This window comes from Capra hircus, chromosome 21 (genome assembly GCF_001704415.2).
Source record: "Capra hircus breed San Clemente chromosome 21, ASM170441v1, whole genome shotgun sequence".
Lineage (NCBI taxonomy): Eukaryota > Metazoa > Chordata > Mammalia > Artiodactyla > Bovidae > Capra > Capra hircus.
Genome location: NC_030828.1, coordinates 38670379 through 38696404, shown reverse-complemented (window position 1 = coordinate 38696404; position 26026 = coordinate 38670379). Strand labels below are relative to the sequence as shown.

The 26026-nt window shown below is 38.4% G+C and overlaps 1 long non-coding RNA gene across 1 annotated transcript; it reads right to left on the bottom strand.

Annotated features, from left to right (window-relative positions):
* LOC102173612 lies at window positions 6929-25243 on the bottom strand. The gene is made up of 3 exons (XR_001297039.2): window positions 25013-25243; window positions 11949-12118; window positions 6929-7293 (listed from the first exon to the last, which is right to left on the bottom strand). It is a non-coding gene; the product is annotated as an uncharacterized LOC102173612 (long non-coding RNA).

The window sequence follows — 26026 nt, the reverse complement described above, 5'->3', positions numbered from 1 at the left end:
GTTTAATTAAACAACTACTAACAAGAATATGTAGTAAAGAGAATATGTGAACAAGAGAGTATGATTAGATTAATTTAATAGCAAGCTCTGTGACTAGAATTTAAAGAAACCATTTTTAATTCAGCAAGGATATATGATTATACTAATTTAAAATCAAGATGTAGTTGGAATGTAAACAAAGTATTTTAAGTTCCTCTCCAGAATATCAAAAGAGTTTGCTTTAAAAGTTAAAACTAACATGATTTAGAAGATATTAGTTTACATTAAAATTTCTTCTGTAACCTACTAATCTACATAAAAAGCTAAATTTAAAGTCAATTGATAGTTTACTGTGATACTAAAAACTCATTTTAAATAAAAACAGTTGTGATTTTTCCAAGGGATTCATTTTACTTTTCTATAGGATTGCTTTTTCACAGCAACAGGTTAGCAATTCTGAAATATACTAGCTCTCTGTTCTAATAAAGAATGAAAACATAGTGAGGTAAATTCAGCTGAATAATTAGGCATACTATAATGTACATGATAACATACATGCATACTTATGTGTGTTTCTGTGTGTATGCAAATACATATTTAATATATAATATCTATAATTTTCTGAAACCCAAGGATTAATTTTACCTTCAAATTTCAAAATATCAAATAGATTTGCTGTAATCATTCACAGGCAGTTGATGCTGAAGGTCAGTCTATTTATACTTATTTGTAAGAACAAAGAAAAATAAAAATCCATTGGGTTCTGACCTATTTAAAGCCATAAATTGTTTTTTAAAACATGCATTGTCGGGATCATAATTATCTTATTTGTGTTTGTTTAGATAGATAAACAGATGAAACATTTCAATGCAGATGTGACAATCTCAGTGCTGTCATTTACCTTTCAAGGATCATAGAATTTTTGCTTTTAACACATTCCCTTGAGTACCTACATGTTTTCATTTTAAACCAGTAGTTGAGAAAACATGTCAGATGCTAAATTCAAAATCCACCATGCAGGAAACACAGGGAAATGTAACAACTGTTTTGGGAGAAAATGTCTTGAAGTCAACTTACATAAAATCTTTAATGGTTTGCCAATGAATAATAATTAGCATTTATGTTAGAACTGAAAATGCTAAACAATTTCTGCTTAACTACTATAGGGTTAAAGTTATTTCTGTCAAATAAATAAAATCTTAAAATGTCTACATTTTATAATATAAAAGTTTAGTGATACAAAAGCAGAATTTGTAGTATCAATTTATGAAACAAAAGGAAAAAATTGTTTGACGTCTAGAGCACTTAAACCTTTTTAATACTTAATACATCACATGAAATCTCATACAGAATATGTGGAAATCAAAGTAGTAATTTCTGATATTAACATTCAATAACTTGTGTGTCCAAGTAGACTGAAAACTTACAAATTCTCTGAGAGGCTCACATTCAGTAGAGTAAGAGAATTAAAGCTTTAGGATGCTTGTGTAAAGGTTAAAATAACTCAAGTTCTTTTCTCAGTAAATACTTCCCTATCTTCAATTATGACTCTAAATTATAAAGAAAATGAATTGTATAATACAAACAATATAAGCAATCAAATGTTATATGCAAAGATAGATAATGCAAAACAACTGAGCTTAGAACGCATAACACAAAATTTTTAATCATAGCTTTATGTGACTATACACAATAATTTATTTCTACTTAATAAAATAATAAAAATGCTTTTTTCCTACTTTTTAATGTATATTTGCAAACATTTCCTCTCATAGAATTGTTCAATTAAATACTATGCATTTCCAATTAAGAACTAATGTATTTATGGATATTCATTTTTCAACATTTTTCAACATTTATTTATTTAATAAAGGCTAAAGCTGGTTAGGCTAACATGGAAACAAAAATTATGATGTTATTTTGAACTCTATGACCTCTTTCAATTTGCAAACAGGTAATTATATGAAAAAATTGTAGAATGCACTAAAAAAGCAGTTGGAAAACAACAAATATTTCATGAAAGAATTATTAATTAGTGTTATAATCACTTAGAACAGAAATATGTGCATGAATATATAATCACCTAAAGAATTTCAGTCTTTAACTTCATTTAATTACTAAAACAGTCATTTAAGAAAATCTCAAAAATATACAAGCAACTTCTGCAGCTCAATTCCAGAAAAATAAACGACCCAATCAAAAAATGGGCCAAAGAACTAAATAGACATTTCTCCAAAGAAGACATACGGATGGCTAACAAACACATGAAAAGATGCTCAACATCACTCATTATTAGAGAAATGCAAATCAAAACCACAATGAGGTACCACTTCACACCAGTCAGAATGGCTGCGATCCAAAAATCTGCAAGCAATAAATGCTGGAGAGGGTGTGGAGAAAAGGGAACCCTCCTACACTGTTGGTGGGAATGCAAACTAGTACAGCCACTATGGAGAACAGTGTGGAGATTCCTTAAAAAATTGCAAATAGAACTACCTTATGACCCAGCAATCCCACTGCTGGGCATACACACCGAGGAAACCAGAATTGAAAGAGACACATGTACCCCAATGTTCATCGCAGCACTGTTTATAATAGCCAGGACATGGAAACAACCTAGATGTCCATCAGCAGATGAATGGATAAGAAAGCTGTGGTACATATACACAATGGAGTATTACTCAGCCGTTAAAAAGAATTCATTTGAATCAGTTCTGATGAGATGGATGAAACTGGAGCCAATTATACAGAGTGAAGTAAGCCAGAAAGAAAAACACCAATACAGTATACTAACACATATATATGGAATTTAGGAAGATGGCAATGACGACCCTGTATGCAAGACAGGAAAAAAGACACAGATGTGTATAACGGACTTTTGGACTCAGAGGGAGAGGGAGAGGGTGGGACGATTTGGGAGAATGGGAATTCTAACATGTATACTGTCATGTAAGAATTGAATCGCCAGTCCATGTCTGACGTAGGGTGCAGCTTGCTTGGGGCAGGTGCATGGGGATGACCCAGAGAGATGTTGTGGGGAGGGAGGTGGGAGGGGGGTTCATGTTTGGGAACGCATGTAAGAATTTAAGATTTTAAAATTAAAAAAAAAAAAAAAAAAAAGAATGTGCCTTGATGAGTATCACAAACATATCCTTTGGTTAAATATGAATAAAAGAAATAGTTTGATTTCTAATAAAAATAACAAAATATAAGACCAACTTAATATATGCATATCAATTATAAGAAAATGATTAAATTATTTATAACTTCCAAAACAGTATCAATATAATTAAAAGTACTCTTATTGGAAATGAACTCATTAATATACACAGCCAATCTCTAACAGATTACTGGTATTACTAAAATATGAGTGTTGAGTGCTAGTTGCCAACATTTGTGCCTTGGATAAAGTGTACAATAAGCAGGAAGTTTTAATCTATTTCTTTAACCATGATGAAAACCATCATGAAACATTAAAAGGCTGTCTTTTGGAGAGTGTCTTTTTGGAATCCATGGGCTAAATGGGTTTTAACATAAGGCATCCTCTCATCAGTAAAGTGGAACTATAGAAAAAGTCGTATTTTGGAGAATCATAGCAAAGTTTGCACTGTGGATAGTTTACTGTCACAGCTTTTCTTCATTGGAAAAATTCTTAAATCTAAGGTTGTCAATTTGCCGTTCTTTGAGTACTGTAGTTACTTAGAAATAGCAGTTAACAACAACAAAAAAAAACTTCTTAAAAGCATTGACTTTTATACTTCATTCTAACAAAACAATTCACTATTTACTTATTTTACAGTTAATCTCCATGCTAAATCTGAAAGTATGCTCTCAATAACAACTGTAATAAAAGAGCATCAGGATAATGACACAAGATGATAAAAGCAAGGAAAATGTTCATTTGAGGATATAATCTCTTTCACATATACAAGCTTTTTTCCCCCACATATACAAGCTTTAAGTAAAAATAAAGTAGGATAAATGCTTAAAAAAAAGTTATAAAGAGAATATCTATACAACAAAATTTATCAAAAACTGGTAGAAAGTCTTCCTAGATGTCAGTCCCTGTTGATTAAAGGCTTTCTAACGGGGGATACAAAGCTCTATAAAATTGTGTGCAAATAAATTTTGTAAGCAAGAATTTCTACCATTTTCAACTAATTGATGAAAAATTAGAGCAGAATCATAAAACAGTTTTGTTGGTAAGGAAGAGATACTGCAATGTATTCAGCAAACCCATTTATTATTCCTTCTAAACACATAACTAAATTATATTCTCAAAGCTTCACTGCAATTAGGTTGGGCCTCACATGACTGATTTCAGGCCAGTAGAATACGCATTACCTTTTGGAATCCTCAACAAGATTTCTTCCATTCCTACCCAATGGAGGAGTACCCAGAGGAGGACTTGAGGGTTCTAGTAGATAGCAGAGCCATTCTTGGGCCCCTGAATGACTGAATGGAGCTGGATGGAACAAAGACCTACTCTCCCTCTCTACCTGACCCACACAGGAATATGACATAAAGGAGTAATAGATCTTGCTGCCATTAAGCCACTGAGACTTGAGAAAGCCTAGATTACTCATTCACTTTTATATATTTCTCAAATATTATGAATAATAAAGAAGGGTAGCAAAATAAAATTTGGTACTTCAGAGGAAAGCAAAAGTGGTAATTGAACTGGATCTAAATGTGAAGAGTAGCGATAGTTCTTGGAAACTTTATGATTTCAAGTATTCTGCAGTTGGTCTCTGTCACAGTCTTGCCTCCCCAAGCATATGCTGAACTTATATCATCTTATTATGATCATAATAATTTATCTTAGTGACAAAAGCTTACAGCATTAGCTACCATTCATTTCATTTCATACCATACTTCAGAATGAGTGCTAAGCACTTTATATGAATTATCTCATTTAACTTTAAAGTCACTATATGAGGAAGTTTTGACAATACACTCATTTTAGAGGAAACTGATGTCTATAAAAGTTAAGATGATCTTATAGCTAGTAAGAAAGAACTCAGAAAGTTTTTGACGCATATTAATATATATAATTACATTGGTGGTAATATTTGGTCCCAACCAAATATTGTTTGAGCAATTGTAATTCACTTCACTACTAGCCTTTTTACCCATAGAATCATGCAGTTGTATGTTCATTTGGTAGGTCACAGGAAAGACTGACAGAAAGGGTTGACCTTTACAAACATAATTCTGGATCTGTCCCTCATAGTAGAAACCTTATACTCTAATTTTATCAAGATGCCAAAAATGTATTCATCTATCAAAAGTTCAGTTCAGTTCAGTTCAGTTCAGTTCAGTCACTCAGTTGTGTCCAACTCTTTGCGACCCCATGAATCGCAGCATGGCAGGCCTCCCTGTCCATCACCATCTCCTGGAGTTCACTCAGACTCACGTCCATCGAGTCAGTGATGCCATCCAGCCATCTCATCCTCTGTTGTCCTCTTCCTGTCCCTCCTGCCCCCAATCCCTCCCAGCATCAGAGTCTTTTCCAATGAGTCAACTCTTCGCATGAGGTGGCCAAAGTCCTGGAGTTTCAGCTTTAGCATCCTTCCTTCCAAAGAAATCCCAGGGCTGATCTCCTTCAGAATGGACTGGTTGGATCTCCTTGCAGTCTAAGGGACTCTCAAGAGTCTTCTCCGACACCACAGTTCAAAAGCATCAATTCTTCAGTGCTCAGCCTTCTTCACAGTCCAACTCTCACATCCATACATGACCACAGGAAAAACCATAGCCCTGACTAGACGGACCTATCTATCAAAGGTAGATATACAATAATCATCAAAATAGCAATGTTTTGAATCAGAAATAAGATTATCCATAATTCATTTATGATGAATAACTTAAATGAAAAGAACTTCATTGAAAGCCTTGGATATAGTTACTCACCTAAAAGTAACTACTATTTTAAGTGAAATATTTGAAGTTCATCTGATTAGTATATCTTCTAAGAACAAAGATTCTTCAGAAGCCAAACAATAATCCAAATATTATTTGGAACATATAGATTCAGAATGAAGATATTTTTGTGGGTAGAATGTTTAACAGCATCAAGTTTAAAGAGCCTGATATACATTCACAGCAGGAATGGCCTTTCATTGGGACTGAAGTCCAATGGAATTGAATCCACTCCCTCATCTCTGAACCATATGTGGACACACTTTCCCTTCATTGCTTCTGACTTTTATCTGCTTTCATGGCTAAAATTTTTTCTGTAGATATGCCAATACCTTCAATTAGTTGATGTCAAACCCTGCTGCATAGGAATTTGTTATTTTAAGATAACTTTGCACATCCTCCAGATGATTTGTGCTGATCATGAAATTTAACAATCAAAGGCTGATCTTATCTAGTGTCTATTTCAAATTTCTTGCTAATACCTCTGTCATTCTAATCTACAAGGACAAAACACAATGGCAAGAACTCAAAGAATTAATTCCAGGATAAGATAATACTCACTGAAAAATCATGCCTATTTGTGAGAAATGAGTTAGCAGCTGTTCTTTTTCTTTCACTTAGGGTAGAAGCACTATATCCAAAGAATTTAATCATCTTAACCATCTTGATTGCTGGGGTAAACCTCTCCAAACTCTTCCTACAAGAGATACCATGTTTCTTTTCCTAATGGTACCAAAGCTCACACTAAGAATATTTGAAATCACAGCTGGCATACATCAGGGATAGATGATCCACTTACACCCTTATCAATGAAAAACTAAGCTCGTTCAAGCTTTAGGCTGCCACAGTACCATCTATTTTAAGAGCAAAGTCCAGTGCCATAGTTGTAATGTTCTCTTATCCACCTAGAAAAGTGCCAAGAGGAGCACTTTTCCACACACAAGTGTGTAGGAGATAGTAAATACAATAACAGGGCTAATTAACCCACCAGGGTGCTTCAAGACTGGAATGATTCAGTCAGACAGAAACAAACGATTTTTATTCCTTTATTATTATTTCTTCTTTATCTGTGGAATTAGAGGGTGGGAGGAAGACCAAGAATTCAGACTTGGGACAAATCTGGATGAACTTAGGATGCTATCCAGTAGTTGGAGTATACTGTAAGAAGTGTTCCAAAAACAAAAAAGAATGAAGCAACTTTCTCTGGAGATGCATCATGTGCAGAGAGTCCCCATGAGTATTTTTGCTTGCATCCAGCTACTTCTCTTTGAATTGGAGGACACATATTTGGAAACTTCTGGTTGATGACAGCACACCAATTAACAGTTATTCTTTGATTCAAAGTGAACAACTGTTGCCGTCAAGCTTCATCACACTGACCTATGTGAGAAATCTCTGAAAATAACAACATGAAAAGGACAAGAAAATAGATAATCAGTACAAAAAAAAGGCAAAACTTCTTAATAATAAGAGAAATAGACAAAGGTAAAAATTAATTTACAAAAGCAAACACAGTTGTTGTTTAGTCACTAAGTCGTGTCTAACTCTTTTGCAACCCCATGGACTGCAGCCCGCCAGGCTCCTCTGTCCATGGGATTCTGTAGGCAAGAATACGGGAGTGGGTTGTCATTTCCTTCTCTGGGGGATCTTCCCGACCCAGGGATCGAACCTGTGTCTCCTGCATTGGAAGGTAGACTCTTCACCAGTGAGCCCCCAGAGAAGCCCCAAAACAATTTTTAACTATATTAATACTGTATTTGTAATGTTTAATTATGATGTTATAGTATATTACATACTAAATTGTATTTTTATTAGTAGAACTAATTCATAATGAAGGGAGGGAAATTCTATTAAAGTAAGCATTGTCTATGGTGTCACTGTAAAAACTTGATAAGATCTGAATATTCGAGCTATTTCAGTAAAGCAAAAAAGAACACAGGAAAATATGTTGTGTTTAACTGAACATGTGCAAAGTTACCCTTCTCAAAAACTGATGAGTAGGGAAATTAAAATAATTTAAAAGAAAAAAATGTCAAGAGTAATTTTAAAAACATTATACTACAGATTCTAAAAATCTAATTATCTTAGTTCAATTCTTAACCACTGCAAAAGATAAGACACAGCAAAACAAACTAACTAGCTATCACTTGGTTCTGCTTAATAACACTTTCCTATAGGTAATAATAAGCTGAGCCATATAAATGGAGAGAAATCAGAATCACAGATTTCTGTAAAGAAAATAATATATTACAAAGGAAAAAACTAAAGAAATATCTAATTAAACAACTGAAATAAAAGGTAACTACTGTACTATATGAGCTTCTCAGGTGGCTCAGTGGTAAAGAATCTGCCTGCCAATGCAGTAGGTGAAAGAAGGTTCAATCCCTGGGTCAGGAAGATCCCCTGGAGAGGGGAATGGCAACAAACTCTAGTATTCTTCCCTGGGAAGTCCCAGGGACAGAGCAGCCTGGAGGGCTACATGACTTAATGACTAAACAACAACAACAACTGTACTATCTGGCAAAATTAATGAATGGGGAAAAAATCAGAGCAAAATTAAAGTTTTATTACATCTTCACTACCACCGAATCATAACTTGAGGCACTAGCCCCAAAATTGGCTTTTTTTTTTGGACAAATGACTTTTGTCTTGTGGGTTTTTAAAAGCACTATAGCTAGATAGTATGTGCATAAATAAATAACAAACCATTCAACTTGTCCTAAGACTTAGAGATTACTTTCAAGAAACAATCTCAGTTATAGTAGTGGAGGAATCTTCCATAGAAGTAACATGTTAGTCCTAAGCAGTTATATTCTGAGAGGCAGGATTTTACTTTCAAGTCCTAAAAAGTCATCATCATGAGGCTCTACTTTGGTCATGTAATAGCACATTTGATCCATTTTCTTTTCGGAAAATGGAAAATCAAAAGGAATAAAGTACTGACCACATTTACAATGTTTTCTTTAAAGTCATGGGAAACGTGGTGCCTACTGTTCATTATTTAAGTGGGACATTTGGTTTGTCTTGTCTACGACAATTTAACAAAGATGAAGGCTTTATGTTTTAACATTTTTCAGTCAGAAAAAGAAAGCTCAGATACTGTGAACTACCTGTCGTGTTTCATAGGGAGCACCTGTATTATTGCCACACATCTGTGGAAGCACAGTATCAGCCAACTGTTAATCAAGGATCACTTCCCTTCAAAGTGACTGATGATCCACTGTTAAAACAGCTTATAAAAATAACTTCTCCTTCGAAAAGGTGCTTCAGGGTTTTCAGACACATCTCACTGTTCCTGCTAGTTTAATGCATGTTTGAAAGTTAATTTCTCATTAATATTTAAAGAAGAAATGACTTCAGAACAAATTTTTAATGATCCATTACATTTTAGAAATAAAATATTATTGGCATTATTTTCATCTCGATTACAAGGAATAACAGTGTCCAAGATTAAGATTAGCTTTTAAAACTGTTAATGAGCCCTGGCAACGTGAAAAAGATATGGATTAGGTAGATGTAATGAGATATGATTAAAGGGTGTAGGCACTGAAGGGTGTTGAAGAAATTCTTTTCAGAAAGAGTATAATTAGTGCCTGATAAAAGTACTTAGTAGATAAGATATTTGAAGAAGAAAGGTTAAGATAAACACATACTTTATGACAAATCTGCTGAATTTTTCCCCTTTGGTTCTCTTACATTCTCAATATTATGTTGAAATTTCATACATAACTAATGTTTGTCGAATATTTGATGCAATTCTACCAGACAATTAGAATGTTTTAATTGCCAGACACGGAGAGCAGAAAATGTGTTGAAACATCTTATTCCATTTTCAGTGTACATTTCTTTGTTGATTTATGTAATGTAGCTAATAATATGCAACCTACCCTAGTTTTAAACAAACAAATGAACTTCTAAAAAGCAAGCTTTCCATTAAGTTGCTAAGCAACTTCAAAGGCACATTTTATTAATTTAATAAATAACATGTAGATGAAAAATTCTCAAGGAATATTTCTAACTCCATTTTATAAAAAGTAGAAAATCGAAGCAGGTACTCTTCTGACTTTCCTATTTCTAAGACCTCAGAGCTAAGAAGAGACACTGCCATTTTCAGAGGTACATTTGACTCACTAAACAAAACATTTTTTTCATCAAAGTTGTTACTATAATAGAAGTTAGGTTCTGGGACTGCTTGGGTAGCTCTCCAGAGTTAAGAGTTCATGCTTCATTCCCACTGAAGGTTTCTCAACCTCAGTACAATTGCTTTTGGAGACTAGGTAATTCATTGTTATCGGGAGTCTCTCTGAATTGTAAGATATTTAGTAATATCTAGCCCTGGCTTCTACTTACTAAATGCCAATAGTGGCCCCACAGTTGTTACAACTAAAAATGTCTCCAGGCATTTCCAAAAGTGCCCACATGGGTCGGTGGAGGTGTGTCAAAATCACACCCAGTTGAGAACCACTGAAACTGGATCATGGGTAAATATGCTAAATGAGAAAGGTTTCTTGAGCTGTAACTGGTGATGAAGATATCCTGAGATTAGTAACCATCAGTCAACACCTAACATCCCCTATCACCACCAACAATGAAGAAAAAAGTAGTAACACATATTCCAGTGGTCTGTGGCTCTTATCCTATTCAAGACTGCTTACTGATTTTATTATTTCAATGTAATTTCCACTGTACAAAAACTGTGAAGAAAGGGCCTAATGATGACTCTGTCTACAGCCACTCTATACAAATATACCATTCCAGAATTCAGAATCTTTTTTCATACTCTTTCTCTCTCAATTTTCACTATGCTCAGTTGCTGGCTAGAATCATTTTAAACATAAATCTCAATTTTAATCATGCCATCCTCTGCTTACAGGGCCACCACAGGTCACCATCACCTCTACTATCAAATACAAACTCCTCTGCATGGTCTGCAAGGTTTCCTACAAATTACCATCAAAACTCCATCTCATCAAATATCTTTCTCATTTTCCATTTAAGCCACCTTTACCCCCTGGAACACAAACAGCTTGCATTTTCAATCTTCCTATGTGGTACATCAAGGACAGATTCATTTTCTCCATGAAAGTTTTCCTAATTAATCCTTCCTGTATTTCTTATCAGTATCATATTTCGGTTAAAAGAATGACACGACTGCAAATTAATTTGTGAGGCAGTTGTTTACTGAATGTTTTCAATATGCCAGACACTGAACATTGCTTAGTAGCTGTTTCTATTAATTTATATTCACATTATTTATGCTCAACTAGATTGTAAGTTCCCAGAGGATAAGAACAGGTCTTATTTGTATCCCTCTGATGCCTGTTAATAATGATTCTAATAAATACACTTTAAATTTGATTAGCAATTATAACCTTTCAAGTTACTTTCATGGTTATTAGTTTTTTGGTTATATATTTTCACTATTTTACAGTCAATGAAAGTGGGACAGTAAATGCCCTAGGGACTAATCTGTAGGTTACACAACTGGTGCGCAGGAAAATATGCATTTAACATGTGTTGACTGACTGAATCACAACTATGAAAATTTCTCTCCTGGTTACATAAAGTTCTTACAGCATTTAAAAACAAATGCTATCATAAAGAACGAGAACAGTTGAATGATGCAGAAGACACAGTAGAATGATGCAGAAGTGAATCAAGTTTGACAAGGATTAAACTGTAACATAGCAGGAAAGCAAAAGAGAAATCTCTTACTTTTTGCCTCAAATTGCCTACAAGAGATTAACTTCATAAGGCCTTGACCTCTTACCACAGAAGGTAAAACTTTAAAAAGAACGCAAAATGTAAAGGAAAAGTCACAAAAGGGCTGATAAACCCCCAAATCCTAAAAATCACAGCATTTTACCTCATACATATGAAAAAGTTCAAGAAGACACTTTCAATAACTCTAGTAAGAGATTTCCCCCCACTGTTTTGAGGAGTCCCTTAAAAAACATCAAAATGCCCATACAAAAAAATTTATCAACCTTTCAACTGAATACAATAAAATAATGTAAATGAAACGTCAGCTGATTTCTGAGGATACCTACCACCCCTAAGCACCATGTGCATAGGGAAGCAGCATCATTCATTTGGGCTTTCAAGGTTTATTGCATGCCTACTAAGTGCAGGGACTGGCCGAGGCCCTTCGGGAAAACAGGCCTAAATCTCAGTTGCTGGTGTGAACTGGTGCGGGGAATTGGGAAAGGGGAAAGGTGACCTGAAAAGAAAAAAAAAAAAAAAAAAGAAAGAAAGATTTATCTTCAATGAGCATTTTCTTTAAACCTTTGGCCCTCCTCTACTCCGCCCGCCCCACCCCCCCCCCACCCCCAAGTTTAAGGTGGTGTAGAAATTAAAGTCAAAAAGAAATGAATGGAACAGGTAAAGTTCCCACCGGCCACGGAAAAGTTGTATAAAACAGCTCTCAAAAATATTCTTCAGCGGGGAGATTGGGCGAGACCCCAGAAGCCCACGGGCCGGAAGTGCTGGGGAGGGGAGAGTCAGGGTACCCCTCCTCCCCCGGCGGGGGGACCGGAAGTGCAGGACCTGAGATGCGCGGGAGAAATGGGCCTAGGCAGGGCTTGACTCAAGCACCAAGACATCGAGGCCTCTTGAGAGTTCTCTGAGCACCAGGCCCCAACGCACCATAGCAGGCTTTCTGCAAAATAAGGATTTTGGAGCTTCTCCGAAGAGGTTCCTAGAGGTGGCGGTAACCTTGACGGGAGGTCTGCAGCGAGAGTCCGCGCTCTTCTCCCGTCTTCTCCTGGGCAAATCTGCGACCCCTCCTCCCCCACTCCGGTACGCGGAGGAGAACGGACGCCCCGGACCCCCAGTCGCGCGGGCGGGGTTGGGGTGAAATCCTGCTCTGTGTTGGCCGCTCGGTGCTCTCTTCCTGAGGGAGAAAGACGAATGGGCGACGGGGCGGGGTCACGGCGGGCCGGGTGCTAGGAAGCTGGCCCTCTGGGGGTCCGAGGCTTCGACGCGTATCTGAAAATGTATCTGAGGCAGGGGCTCGTAGCGTGGGCTTTGTTCTGGCCGCCTTTTCCAAGGCCGCGGCCGAGACGGCGGAGCCGCTGGAGGACCGGGCAGAGTACCGACTCCGGCCTCGCCGAACGCCCCGGGCTCGCGCAGCGCTTTGCGACCGGCGGAGGAGGCAGAGGGGGCACCGAGAAGCCTTTTTGAAACTAAATTGTTAAGAATGAAAGTTGGCCAGGGTTTTTATCCGGGCATCTAGAAACAGTAGAAACTCGGAGTCTTGTCTCTTGTCTTCTCCGATCCCGAATTAATTCTGAAGCTCTCGGCCTGGCCCGCATATGCGGAGCAAGAGGACAGGGAGCGCCTCTCTTTTCCACCCTCTCAACCTCTCTCTTCCCTCGTCGGAGCGCCCTCTCCCCCCTGAATGAGTCGCCCCCGCCCCTACCTTCATCCCACACACTTCATTGGACCGTCTCAGCAGTCCCTGACATATTTCACAGAACACAAAAGGACCTGTGCGCTCCACTTCACTCGTTCTCAGTACTGGGCGACGTACATCAGAATAGGAGAGCTGGAGAGTTTCTTGCTGGTCATAATATGATTAAAATGCACCGGTCCCGTGTGTTCCCAAAGGCACAAAAGGAAAAGTGTTTGGACTCAGTAGTGATGGTCATTGGATCTGCACAACGTCGCTTATCACTTTTAAGACACCCCCCACCCCCACCCCCACCCGAGGCGTAAACTGAGAATTCAGTTGTGAGAGGAAATAGCTTTTGAGATGATTTTTCATCACTTTAAATGTATGACACTTCCTCACTCTCTACTCTCTCTGAATGTCCAAAGATGGGATGGAAACTCTAGGTTAATTTCCAAATGTTAGTGACCCATAGGAGCCCTAACTCCCCTTCCTGCACTGCCTGGTCCCTCTCATCTTGGGAATGGAGAGAAACCCTGGGGTCTGTAGGACCCTAACCACTTCTGATTGTTGAAAGCGGGAGGAGGGATGGAGGAGAGAGATGGAAAGGGGAAAAAACACACACACACACATTTTTGTTCATTTACACATTTCCTGTGCAGAACAAAAAAGTCCCACCATCAGCAAAAGAAGTCTCTTCCTCCAAAATAGCAGCCAAAGAGGGAAAATTAGAATATGCATAAATTTCTTCATTTTCATTCTCTCAGAGCACGATTTCCGGCAGATTTGTATTTAAACTGCTCGATTAATCCCAATTTCTGAACAGCATTTTACTTAGCATCTTCCAAAAAAACTCACCTAGAGTACTGCTCTCCTCCCACTACCCTGTTTTGAAGCCACCTCCTTCCCTGTTCTCCAACTGCCAATGAGGATTTCATTGATAAGACTGTCACTTTATTTTTCATGTCCATTTTCAAAACTGGACTGATGCATTGGATTGCACTTTAATACAAGCCCGCTACTGTCGGTGAAACCATAACTGCAAAATGAGAGCCTAGTGGAAAGGATCTGCTTTTGAAATGTGTACCCAAAAGAAAATAAACAGGATGGGACCAATAGACTTTTGCAGCTACTCTCTTGGCATGGAATCCCTTCCTTTTGTACACAGGTCACACCCGCCCACCGTTAGTAATAGTTAAGACGCTTGGACATTTCCACCCTCAAAACTTCACCCCATCCTCCATTTTTATGGAGTGTGATAGTCACACAGCCTTCTTCAAAGGAGTATTACTCATAAATACTCAGACTGTCAATTCATTAAACACTCCCCACAGCCCATTTTTAAAATATTTATTGTGTCACTTGTGCAACAGATCTACCTGTATCTGCCTTGAAAAATTCTTTGTTGGAAAAAAATGTTAGCATCATTTAAAACCATTCCTTTTCTGTGATATAATAATTTTACTTGGGCTTACCTCTCTTGTCTTTGAAACTGTATATATTTCTTTTATTTAATAGCAGAATATGAATGTTTAAAGAATGAAATGACTACATCTTCATTTACTGAAAACATAAATAGATCTTAACTCCACTCACTGCTAAGTTCCTCACTCCTGCACACCCTGAACAGAAAGAAGCCTATATGTGCTTTACAATACAGTCCAAGCAGAATGTCATGGTTCTGGCTTTCCTTCAGTGTTTACAAATCACAAACACCAATTATTGGTGGTTAAAAGTTAGAAATACTAATATGTTTAGTTCTTAGTTTCTAAAGTGTACATGTTTAAACTATATTCAGCATAGTACGTATGGTATATGTGCATAAGCATTTACATTTGTTGGCTAACAATGTCTTTAAGATACTGGGTTATAGAAGCCTACTAATTTTGTTAAATGGGTGCATAAACAGTGCAGGTGAATGCCTGACTTTTACTACTTTTTGAAATGTCTACTTTTATTGCTTCTTTACTTTCTGTCAAATATTCCATTATAAATATATTAATTTAGTTTATTTTAGTTAGGCATGTCTGCAATGACTCAGAGGTTATCAGATATGTACAATTAAAACCAAGTTGTTTGAAAATAAATTCTTAAAAGCCATACTTTGGGAATGTACATAACAGGATTGAGGGTTACTTTTACTGGCGTTGTTGGTTTCTTTTCATTTTCTGATTGAAACAAATGGTAGTTGTCTTTTAATCAAGGAACAATTCAAATGAATAAAAACAATCACAGCAACTGAGAATATTTTCCATAAAATGTTTTAATTGGAGTTGGATTTTATATGGAAAGCTCCAGTTTGATTTCAAATTGCTGAGTTGTACTTCCAGAAGAGTGAAGTGAACTTAGTAGTTATTAGTTATTAGTAGTGCACAGAGAAAGTCTGGGGGGTGCTACTGAAAAGCAGAGCAATGTACAGTTGCAACCAAAGTTGTCTTTCTCCTGTAGCACACTGAGCATCACCTCCGTGAATTTATGCCTAGAAATGAAAGCTCCTCGTTCTCTGCTGATCTTTCGTGAGAATCAGTCTCATGAACTGTAATATTTTCATACGTTTTTAAGTGAAAAGACTAGATGGAAATGAAAAAAGATCCTTCAACCTCCCTGCCGTGAAAGGTGAGGAGACAGATGCACTATATGTAAGACCAGCAGGGGAATTGCGTCCTTCTTTTTTTCCCTCCCTTCCTTCAACTACCATTTGGTTTAGTTATGGATTGCGTGCATATGATAATATCTAAAGAAAAGACTTTTCTTGAAGACAAAACTGGCTATTGATCGTATGCCTTTCATTTTGTAATTGTGTTTTAACAAGGCATGAAGATCTTATAAGTTTTCAAGACTACATTAATTTGCAGGAAACAGGACAATGCAAACATATCTTACGATCACCCTTCTTTCCTTTTAAACTGTCCTTCTGTTGCTAAAGTTCTTTTCCATTTGGTCCTACCCAAATTCCATCCGCTGGGCTGCCAAGGAATTTCTCTTAGTTTTTGCTCTCCTCTCCCACAACGGCCCGTCCTCTTCTAACCAGCTTTCGTTCCCCTCCAAAATGAAAGCAGTTACCCAAACAACCTGCTTTGACCCCAACATCTGCCTGACAAACACTGAGTCTTAATTCTCTCCCTATCTGCTTTTTATTTTCTTTCATTTCCTTTTTCTTGGGGGTGGGGCGCATAGGGGGCTCAGAACTTAAGGAGAACTTTGGGCTGAGAGGAGAGTTAGAAGCCTGCAGATACAAACTCAGTGGCTGATTCCTTCCAGCCTCGTCTAGGGAACTGGTGGCTGTTCTTGTACCTGGAACAATAAACCCTGACAGGTTTACAACTGATAAAAGCACCTCTCCCTCCTCCTAAACAGATGGGTCAACTTTACCAGCTAGATCCCTTGTAGCTCAGTCGGTAAAGAATTTGCCTGCAGTGCAGGAGACCCCGGTTTGATCCCTGGGTTGGGAAGATCCCCTGGAGAAGGAAATGGCAACTCACTCCAGTATCCTTGCCTGGAAAATCTCATGGACAGAGGAACCTGGTGGATTGCAGTCCATGGGGTCGCAAAGAGTCAGGCACGACTGAGCGACTAGCACACACACAACACACACTAACGTCTTCCACCTGGTCTCCTTCCTCCCTCTACTTCTACTCCCTCCACTTTACTGTCCGCTTTACATCCCTCCATTGCTAAAGAATCAGAGCTCATCCTGGAGGCCCTAATTTCTAATTTTTTGTCTCGCGCAATGACCTGAGTTCCTTAGGGCCAGAATTCTCTTTTGATTCATGGAACCTTAGTTCCTATGCCCTTCTCAAACTTCTTAGCTTTGTGAATGTGAGTCCCAAATATGACAACTTGACCATTCACCAGAAGAGCTCCAGCCAGAAGGTACCAGGTCCTTCTACTCAAGAATCCCTTCACCTGTCTGTTTCTGCTTCCAGGCCCATCCTGGGTTGATTTATTTGGGAATAGTGTCCAAGGGGGACATGCCTGTAGCAGTGAAGAGGGGACACAAAAGTACTCAGTGACACTAAAAAGATCCACCATGTTAGACCAGGGGAGTCTATTAGAACACAAGTTGGGCAGGAACGGATCATCCATCTAACTGTGATACAAGAAATCAGAGATTCGAATGTCCAACTGCAGCCATGAAACACAAATTTCAGACTGAAATAGATTCCGTCTTCATCCTGTTGGCCAGAAAAAATATTTTAAAGTTGTTTATGCTATTATTGTTTGTATTATTATTATTAACATTTTATTTTTGTCATTATTGCTGCAGTTTTTGTTATTTTTGTTGTTGTTGCTATTACACTACTCAACAGAAGTTTAGAAAGATTAGTCAGATTAATTAGTTTATTGGTAATTTAAAGCTGAAAACTAGTAATTAAGCCAAAAACTAAAAATGATCAGGGATGATTCATACCAATGTAGGATTTGGGAGGAAGAGAATCTAAATTTTGGATATAAAATTTGGCAGCTGTGAAATAAACAGGACTTGGGGATCAGAACTATGGTAATTGGAATATTCTTAGTCACTTAGTCTCTCTCTCTCTCTCTCTCCACAACGTGCTCCAAATTCAGCTAAGATCACTCTGTGATTTGTTTGATAAAGGGGAAAAAATACATTTGTTTTTGTTGACAGAGAACAAAGACCCCAAGCTTGTTCTTCAGTCATTTGCATTTGCACGTGAATTCCTCTGCTTAGGATCATCCAAATACCTAAGATCTCTCCTCTCTAAGTTTGCCTCCTTCATCTCTTTGCTCTTATTACACATCTCACTGAAGAGGGTGCATCATATAAGACAGGTATACAATTTCAGCCCTCTCCACAGACACATTCCATGGAAGATAAATTCAATAATGCAATTCTCTCCACAACAAGCTCTCTGCTATCTTTCAAATATAATTAATGTTTTGATAGTGCAGTTCTTTAACTACATATATACACACAAAAACAGACGCACCCTCTAGCTTTGCTGTTTGTGAATCTAAAACAGAAATGGATTCGGCTCTTTCAGTGACTCCTAAAATTCCTCAACTCAGTCAGCCTACAGAGAAGAAATCTGTTTAGGTAATAACTGCACAGTCTGTTGTATGCCCCAAAATACTTAAAACAATAAAAATGGAAGCCCCTAATTTTTGACAGTCATTTTTGTCAAATTTCCTAGTAATTAAAAGCTATTCTGAATTGATATTCTGATACAGACATTCACCAGATAGCAGTCGAAATCAACGAAAACACTGTCCTAACCTACTGGTTGTCTTTTCCAAGTTTTGATGATGGAAACTGAATTTCAGTACCTTCCATTTATCCAGTTGGGGCTAAATTGATAGATGTATAAAAACTAGCAACCATAACAATGGCTTCCACATGAGACTGCTTATTCTGTCAGATACCTCAGTTATATGTTTCAGATGGGTTAATCCACCTAATTACAGTTGGTTGTATACTGACACATTTGTACGTGAAATAGATGGTCAGAAAGACAGATACATAGATAACCACCTATGCAATAGCAGTTAAGTGAGCAAATGCTGTTGAGCTCCTATATTCAAATGTACAATATCCCTAACATTTTATTCCTACAAGCTGACTACAATTATAAGAGGATGAATAAACTTTCAGACTGCAGGACATGGTATGTTTTCAGTCTTAGAAGAAAAACATGTAATCTGTAATACTTAATCCAATGAAAATATAAACCTTAATCTCCCTATATTGTTACTGAGTTGAAGGAGCTAGTTATTTAGAACTGATACACTGATTTCCAAGCATTTGGGACATTTTGTTTGATTTATGAATGTATATGAAGTGCTGGAAAGGATAACACTTTATACATTTCTACACAAAATTTTTAGAGAAGATACATAAAAAGAATTTTAAAAAAATCTTTTGAGGTTTTATTTTCTTAGTCTTCATGTGGCAGTTGATGTTTGGAATTGTGAAAGAAGGTAAAAGAATGATCAAGTAAAGGAGTACATGTGGCTAATTCTAAATAAGTAGGTCTTTTTACTAGGCATGAAAGAAAAATATTTCCCCAGTACAATTGTGCAGAAAGAGGGGAGAGTGTGATTTGTGGAGCTCACCGTGCTTTTTGTTATTGTTTTAGATGGTGGTGGCCCATCAGGGTTCCTTTAACATTACTTTTCTCCAAACTGTTTTCCTTGAAAGCATAAATGTGAGGACTACTTATCCCTTCATTCCTTCACAGGATAATGTATAACAGCAAATATTTCCATTAGATTTTCAATAGGAAAAAGTCTTTGCAGGTTGGTAGTTTCTATTTTAATACAGAACCAAATGATCCATCCCAGTTGTTTAGAGGCAGTTAACTTGATTTTTGCCAATACTGAGCTGCTGTGTGTGTGTGTGTGTGTGTGTAAGATTTTTACAATATTGATCAGCAATGATGTGTGAGCTATCAAAAAGAAATCTGTTAGGCTTTCTAGATTTGTTCTGATTTCTTCCTTCTTTCCTCCTTTTTGATTTGTTTTTGAGGCAGGGACACGACTACTTCTCTTATTCCCAAATGAGGTTTTGTTTGGCTCAGGTTAATATTAAAGAAGATCACATACACGGTTGGAAAATATTGTTATTTTTCTTTAATGGGGAAAATTGGACTCCCGCGTGTCAGATCTGTGGTTTTCTGAAGGGCAATGGAAATGGTACTGACATCACTTTGCACTTTAACAATCGGATTTGGTCAGGGTACAAGTTGTTTGTTTAACCCGACAGCTCGGTGCACCCCGTCGCACGCTTTGCACACTCATTAAAACGATTATTCACGACCTGTCGAGTGTTTTCGGGTTCATTCACAGGAAAGGCTTGGAGCGAGCGAGAGCAATTCAAGTCAACACTGTCCACTACCCCGACGCACGTGAGGACGAGCTGGTGCGTGCGTAGAAAGAGGGGGGGGGGTGTGGGTGACGCCTTAGCTCTAAGTCCGGTTCATCTGATGCTTTGGAATCTCAGTCTCGAAAGAATGCTGAGTGCTTGGTCCTAAAGGGCCATATCTCTGTGTTAACTTCAAGGGCTTGGCACGGGACAGAAAAATAAAAATAGACAAACAAACCTCAAAGCTCTCCCTCTGCTCCTCCTTTCAACCTTCCACAAAGCTTAAGGTCCCAGGGCTCGCCCACGTTCTGCCTGTAGCCGTCTGACTGTGAGGCTCCACCTCTCAGAGCACCGATGCTGAGGATAAGTAGTTTCAGGAAAACTCGCCAGGGTGAGGAGAGTTAATTCCATGTCTCAAGGCCCTTTCCTTCTTAAGAAAGAATTCGATTAATTTTCCTCTATATTCTTCGCAGATACCAGAGAATGGGGAAGCGTGAGAAACGAACAGAACTATTAACCGTATTTGGTAGATGAATTCCAAATTATTAGTAAGGAAAAATTGATCCTCCAGACTGCAATAAAAGATCTGTAAAGTCAGAAGCAAATAGCCCTCGATGAATTTGGCCACTCTTCGCCCCGCCCCCCCCCCATTTCCAAGTCATCTTTGAACATTTTGTAATGACAGTAAGAGAAGCACATGCATCTCAATGTAAAGAAAAAGGCCTGCTGTCACTTCTACCTGATTCTACTTTATTCCTTCTAGAGTACTGTCTTTTACATATAAAAGTCATACCCCCTGGTCTTTAGTTGCCCTATTTGTTCAAATCAACTTTGATGCATAACATTCACATGTGAGCTTTTAGTTCAAGAGAAATGCCAATCTTCATAAGGTATAATTGTAGACATACACTAAATAATAGAATATATGCATTTAATATGTACTGAAGAACCTGAGAATATCCTGTTCAGCATACCCCTGGCACAATCTAGAGGTAATAGATGTTTTACAACATTGCCACTTCCATATTCAAAATCCATTGCTCCTTGATTTTCAATAGCATTAGTAAACCCAATGGTCACTTTATTGTCATGAGGGTAACTTAGTCATGTCAATGAAAAAAATAAAAAACTCATTCATCAGTTTCATTCTATCACACCTAACATCATATAATCATCCATTTTCCTATTTTATAAAAACAGAAGCACAATGTTTGAAGAGAAGAATGGAAGCTTTTGAGTAGTGTGAGATTTTAATCAGAGACAGATTCCTAATTGCTAAAAAAGTAAGTATGAATAAGTAATTTCATAAACTCTTTGGATTGCCATAATTCACTACCAAGTTTACTTAAAATTGATCTGTCAAATGTGTTTCCTATATAAGCTCTTTCATTAAAACCAACCTGCGATAATAATCAAGAGGCAGATGCTGAAATATATAAGTAAATAACTGAAAGTCTGCATAAATAAACACAAATCAATGCAGTAATAGACCACACCATCGATGCAGGAATGATCGATTTTAGTCTTCCAGCTGCAATCAGAGCTCCCAATGTATAATTAAAAGTAGATTTTTCAACTCCACTGCTGCTAGTACTACTACTACAATTACTACTACTGGAAATAAATAAATAAACAAGCCCTGTTGCCACCTCTACCTGATTCTACCTTATTCCTTCTAGAGTATATTTGATGGGGTGGGAGGAGTACTCTAGTTTTTCTAACAAAGCTTTGCCAAATTTAAAATTACATCACTAATTCTAAAAATTATAAAAGTATTAAATAATAAAATTGCCACCTTATTCATGTTCTGAATTTTCAACCTTCATTATAGCCTCTAATTATTCATTCAGCACGTTTTAACGGGTAAAAGACACACAAAGTGCTCATTAGTTTTAAAGATTTTTTTTAAACTACTATGGTACCTTTGGCTTTATAGGTTCTTTGGGCCTTTTGTTAAAAGAGTAAAAATGTTATTTCCTCAATATACCCTGGGAGTTATTATGCCTATGCCTGCATATGCAAGCAGTCTGAAACAAGAAGGGGGGAAGAGCATCTGCGTTATTCCAAAATTGTTTCATAAAGTGATTGCAAAACAAACAAGTGTCTGACTCAAAGAAATAAATATACTTTGGATTTCTAGAAATTCACATCTGAAACATTTCAGATTTTGCTTAAAGTTAAATTTCCTTTTTGAGAATATTTATCCCTGGAGGGCAGAATTAATTTAAATTAGCAAGTACCGGTGTATGGGTGTATGATGAGTTTGAGTATTTAGGTTCTGTAATGAAAATATGGTGTTCACATTTTTTTCTTAATCAACAAAGATGCTTATTTACATTCATCCCTGAATTAGTGTGGTCCTTCTGAAGCACAGGCCTCAAATTTTTTCTTATTTATGAAATTCAGCTTCTTTGAAAGTGATTTTTTTCCTTGTATGATATCACTAGCACATAAATATCTATTTTTATTATCTTTATATAATTATGTGACTAAACGTTCTCTTTGACTCCTCTCCTTTCCATCCAGGAAACAGGATGCAAGGGCAACTGAACCCAAAAGGAAAATATCACCAGTTATTGTTTAGAGCTAATTTAACAGATAATTTAACTTCAAACAACAATGATCAGGTCATTAAATTTCAGAGCAATGAGAAAATGAAAGAACTGAGAGATAACTCAGTTTATCTCTAACCCCACTACAGTTTTTAGTTTTCTTGCTCAGTCAACAGAATCAACAACGCCTTGCCTTCTAGACCTAGAAGGCTAGATAGGTTTGCACCTTAAATACATTCCAATTAAAAGGATTAGACAATATGAGGAGAAGAAAAGGGGAATAAAACTGAGGAAGATGGCCCCAATTCGAGGAGTGCTGTGTAGAAAAATTCAACCTAAATCGAAATTGAATATCCCACATATGTCTGGCAGTGGAACAATCTCTTTCATTCGGATAATAATCCCTAAATCTTGCAGTGTGCAATGTGCTTTCCTCCCTTGCAGCTCTTCCGCAAGGCCGAAGAGGAGCGCTGGAGATTTGTATGCATCAGGCAACACACCATGAAAAGGACATGGGACATCCTATCTCCTCTCTCACTCTTACAAGCAGAATTTTGAGAGTCACTGGCTATTTAAAATGTCTTTTCCTGATCTCAACAATTCTGGAATTTCTGCCTACCTCAAGTTTTGATAGAGGGCCAGTTGAGGATGGGGTTGAGTCATAGAAATTGAGTCTTATGGAAGACGGGGAAGGGACAGTCGGAAATGTTGAGCTCCCTTCTTCATGGTTCTTACTTTTCAAGGCTAAAGATCACTGCTGAGAATCCCCTTCGCACAGGCAGGATACTCTGCCCACCTAAACCCCTGCCTCCCTTTCCCTGGACCAGGGACACCTTTAAAAGTGTTGAGGGAATTCCTACCCCAAAGGCTACCTCTTTTCCTTGTAAGAACCCTTCACTTCGGACCACAGGTTTGGGCAGAAAAGAAACACAGGGTAGAAAACGAAATGGAAGAGTAGAGAGTGGAAAGGAGAAAAGGTGTCTACTACAGAGAAAACAGTTCTATCAACTAGCAAGTGCTGAGGTCTGAAATCGTACCAGGTAAAACAACTTTGAAGGGGAAGAGGGCGGGTGGAGAACACGGAAGAAAAAGAAGAAAGAGAAAAGGTGTGGAAGCCCGCCGGCCAAGCTTCTGGAGTCAATTTATCTGGCATCAGCCGGTGTCGAGCTATCAAACGCCAAGCTCCGCTTTGTCCTGGGCAAGAGCGCCCTCACCTTGCTACTCCCTGCGCAGCGCCCGGCTTCCCCTCTGCTGGCATCTCTGCCGCAGCGTCCCGGGAGCGCCTCTCCACCGTGCCGCCAGCGCCGCCGCGACCCGGCCGCCCAAATCACGTTTCTACACAATTCCAAAATCCGAGAAAACCACGCTGCCGAGTCCCTGCCACAAGGACCTCAAGTCCCGCCATCGTGCTGAAGTCCCCGAAGCGCCAGAAAGACTAACGGGAAATCTCGGCGAGGGCTCCAAACTCGCTTCCGGCCGACTCAACCTGTCTCGCGCGCCCGCAGCCACTCTCGGGATAGATACCCTGGCTCTCGAGCTTACACCGCCGTCTCCTAAGTGTGCATTAAGAATCAATTATTAGCCTGAGATCCCAAAGCCGGGAACTGAGATATTCCCAGCAGGGACGAAGTCAAGCCCAGAACGGTGTTCATTTCCTTATTCCTTCGAATAAGGGAAAGAGAGCCTCCCACCCGCGACTCTACCTGGAGCAACGCCGCTAAAGCCGGCAGGGACCCTCGCCCGACCCAGGCCAAGGAGCTGGGAGCGGAGGGCCAACTCTGGGGGAGGTGGGCAATGTTGGTGTGAAAATAGGGGGAGGAGGGACATCCCACCAAGAAATAAAAAGAAAGAAAGAAAGTAAAAAGAAAAGAAAACTTTAGAACGAAGCAAGCCCTTGGCTCTCGAACAAAAACCTTTGTCTCAAATAGGGGGAGCAAATACATACAGGTTTGAGCCTTAAGTCTCGTTAGTGTCTTCTCGCAGTTTCTTTAAGACTCAGAAATTCTTTTCCCACGAAAAGAATTACTTTGCACTTTAGAACCTACTTCAGTCTCCCACTACCCTGGCTCCATGTAAATTCTTCTCCTTTCCTCACCATCCCTTTTTACCATGTCTACACCCTTTTTACTTAGGGATCCACCGTGACTCTCTGCCGCCGAGGGAAAAAAAAAATCATGCATCCTTTCAGCTACTTCTGCTGATAGCGTGCCCTCTAAGAAAAAATAAATTTTTTTTTTTAAGAGTTCTTTAGTCCTGGACCTCAAAGTCTCAGTTTGAGCCTTGGTCAAAATCAGTTGGTCGGGCACAGCTACCCCGCCACCCACATCCCGGTAAAACACTTTCACTTACCGATCTTGGGGTAAGAGCGCTTCCAGTCCTGAAGTCTTTTTCTTCCGCATCCTTCGGGCAACATCAGGCACAGGCTTGGATGGAGGGGGAAAAAAAGATAGAAATTGGAAGGCAGAAGAGAGATTCAAAATATAACACTACATCATATATTCCCATGAGCCACCTTGGCCTACATCCTTAGGAAAAGGTCCCGGTGAACTGACCGCTGGAGTGGAGAAAAGGTCGGTTTGGGGGCCGAAAACCAAGAGGTGGATTATTTTAACTGCTGGTGGTTGGGGGGGGGGGGCAGGGGGGAGGGGAGACTCTGGAGGGAGGGTAGAGAAGGGAGAATGATTGGGATGGGAAAAAAAAGCTTTAAAAAAAAAACGCGCGCAAAAGAAAATCAAGAATGAAGTACTGTGAAAGATAGCGCCTTTGAACTCTTACAGGTTGGAAGCTCTTAGGGAGAATGCAGGCGAGTATGCGCGAAAAGGAGAATCTAGATGACCCCTATTCTTTCTGTATCTCCAGGATCTGGCTTCAAGTTGGGGTGGGGGGGGAAGAAGGGGGAATTTTAATTTCAGTTTCACCTACCCTACTTGTTGGAATGGTTGCGCAGATTTTCATGCTGGAGAGTCCCATCTGTCTGGCAGAAGCTGGAGTAGTGTTGGGGGCAGGTTATCTGGTGAAGTAGGAATGTACAGGAACCCCGCCCTCTAGGCACAGTTACACAACCCCAGCAACCCGTCTCAGCCCCTTCTAAAACCTCTAATGGTCTTCACCTTCACCCTTTGTTAGCCTATTTCTCAAACAGGCATTGAGTCCCAAACACAACCAGCCAATTTAGCTATTCATAAAATTAATTTCTCAAAAGCAAAATTACTTCATTGCATGCAAGTTCTTCAATGATGTAGAAAACAGACTTTTAAAAACCATATTTATATATTTAGAGCTCTAAATATTTCGGATTTATCCACCTACTTGGGTGAAATAACCACCAATTTAAATATACATAATTAAATAAAACACTACAAG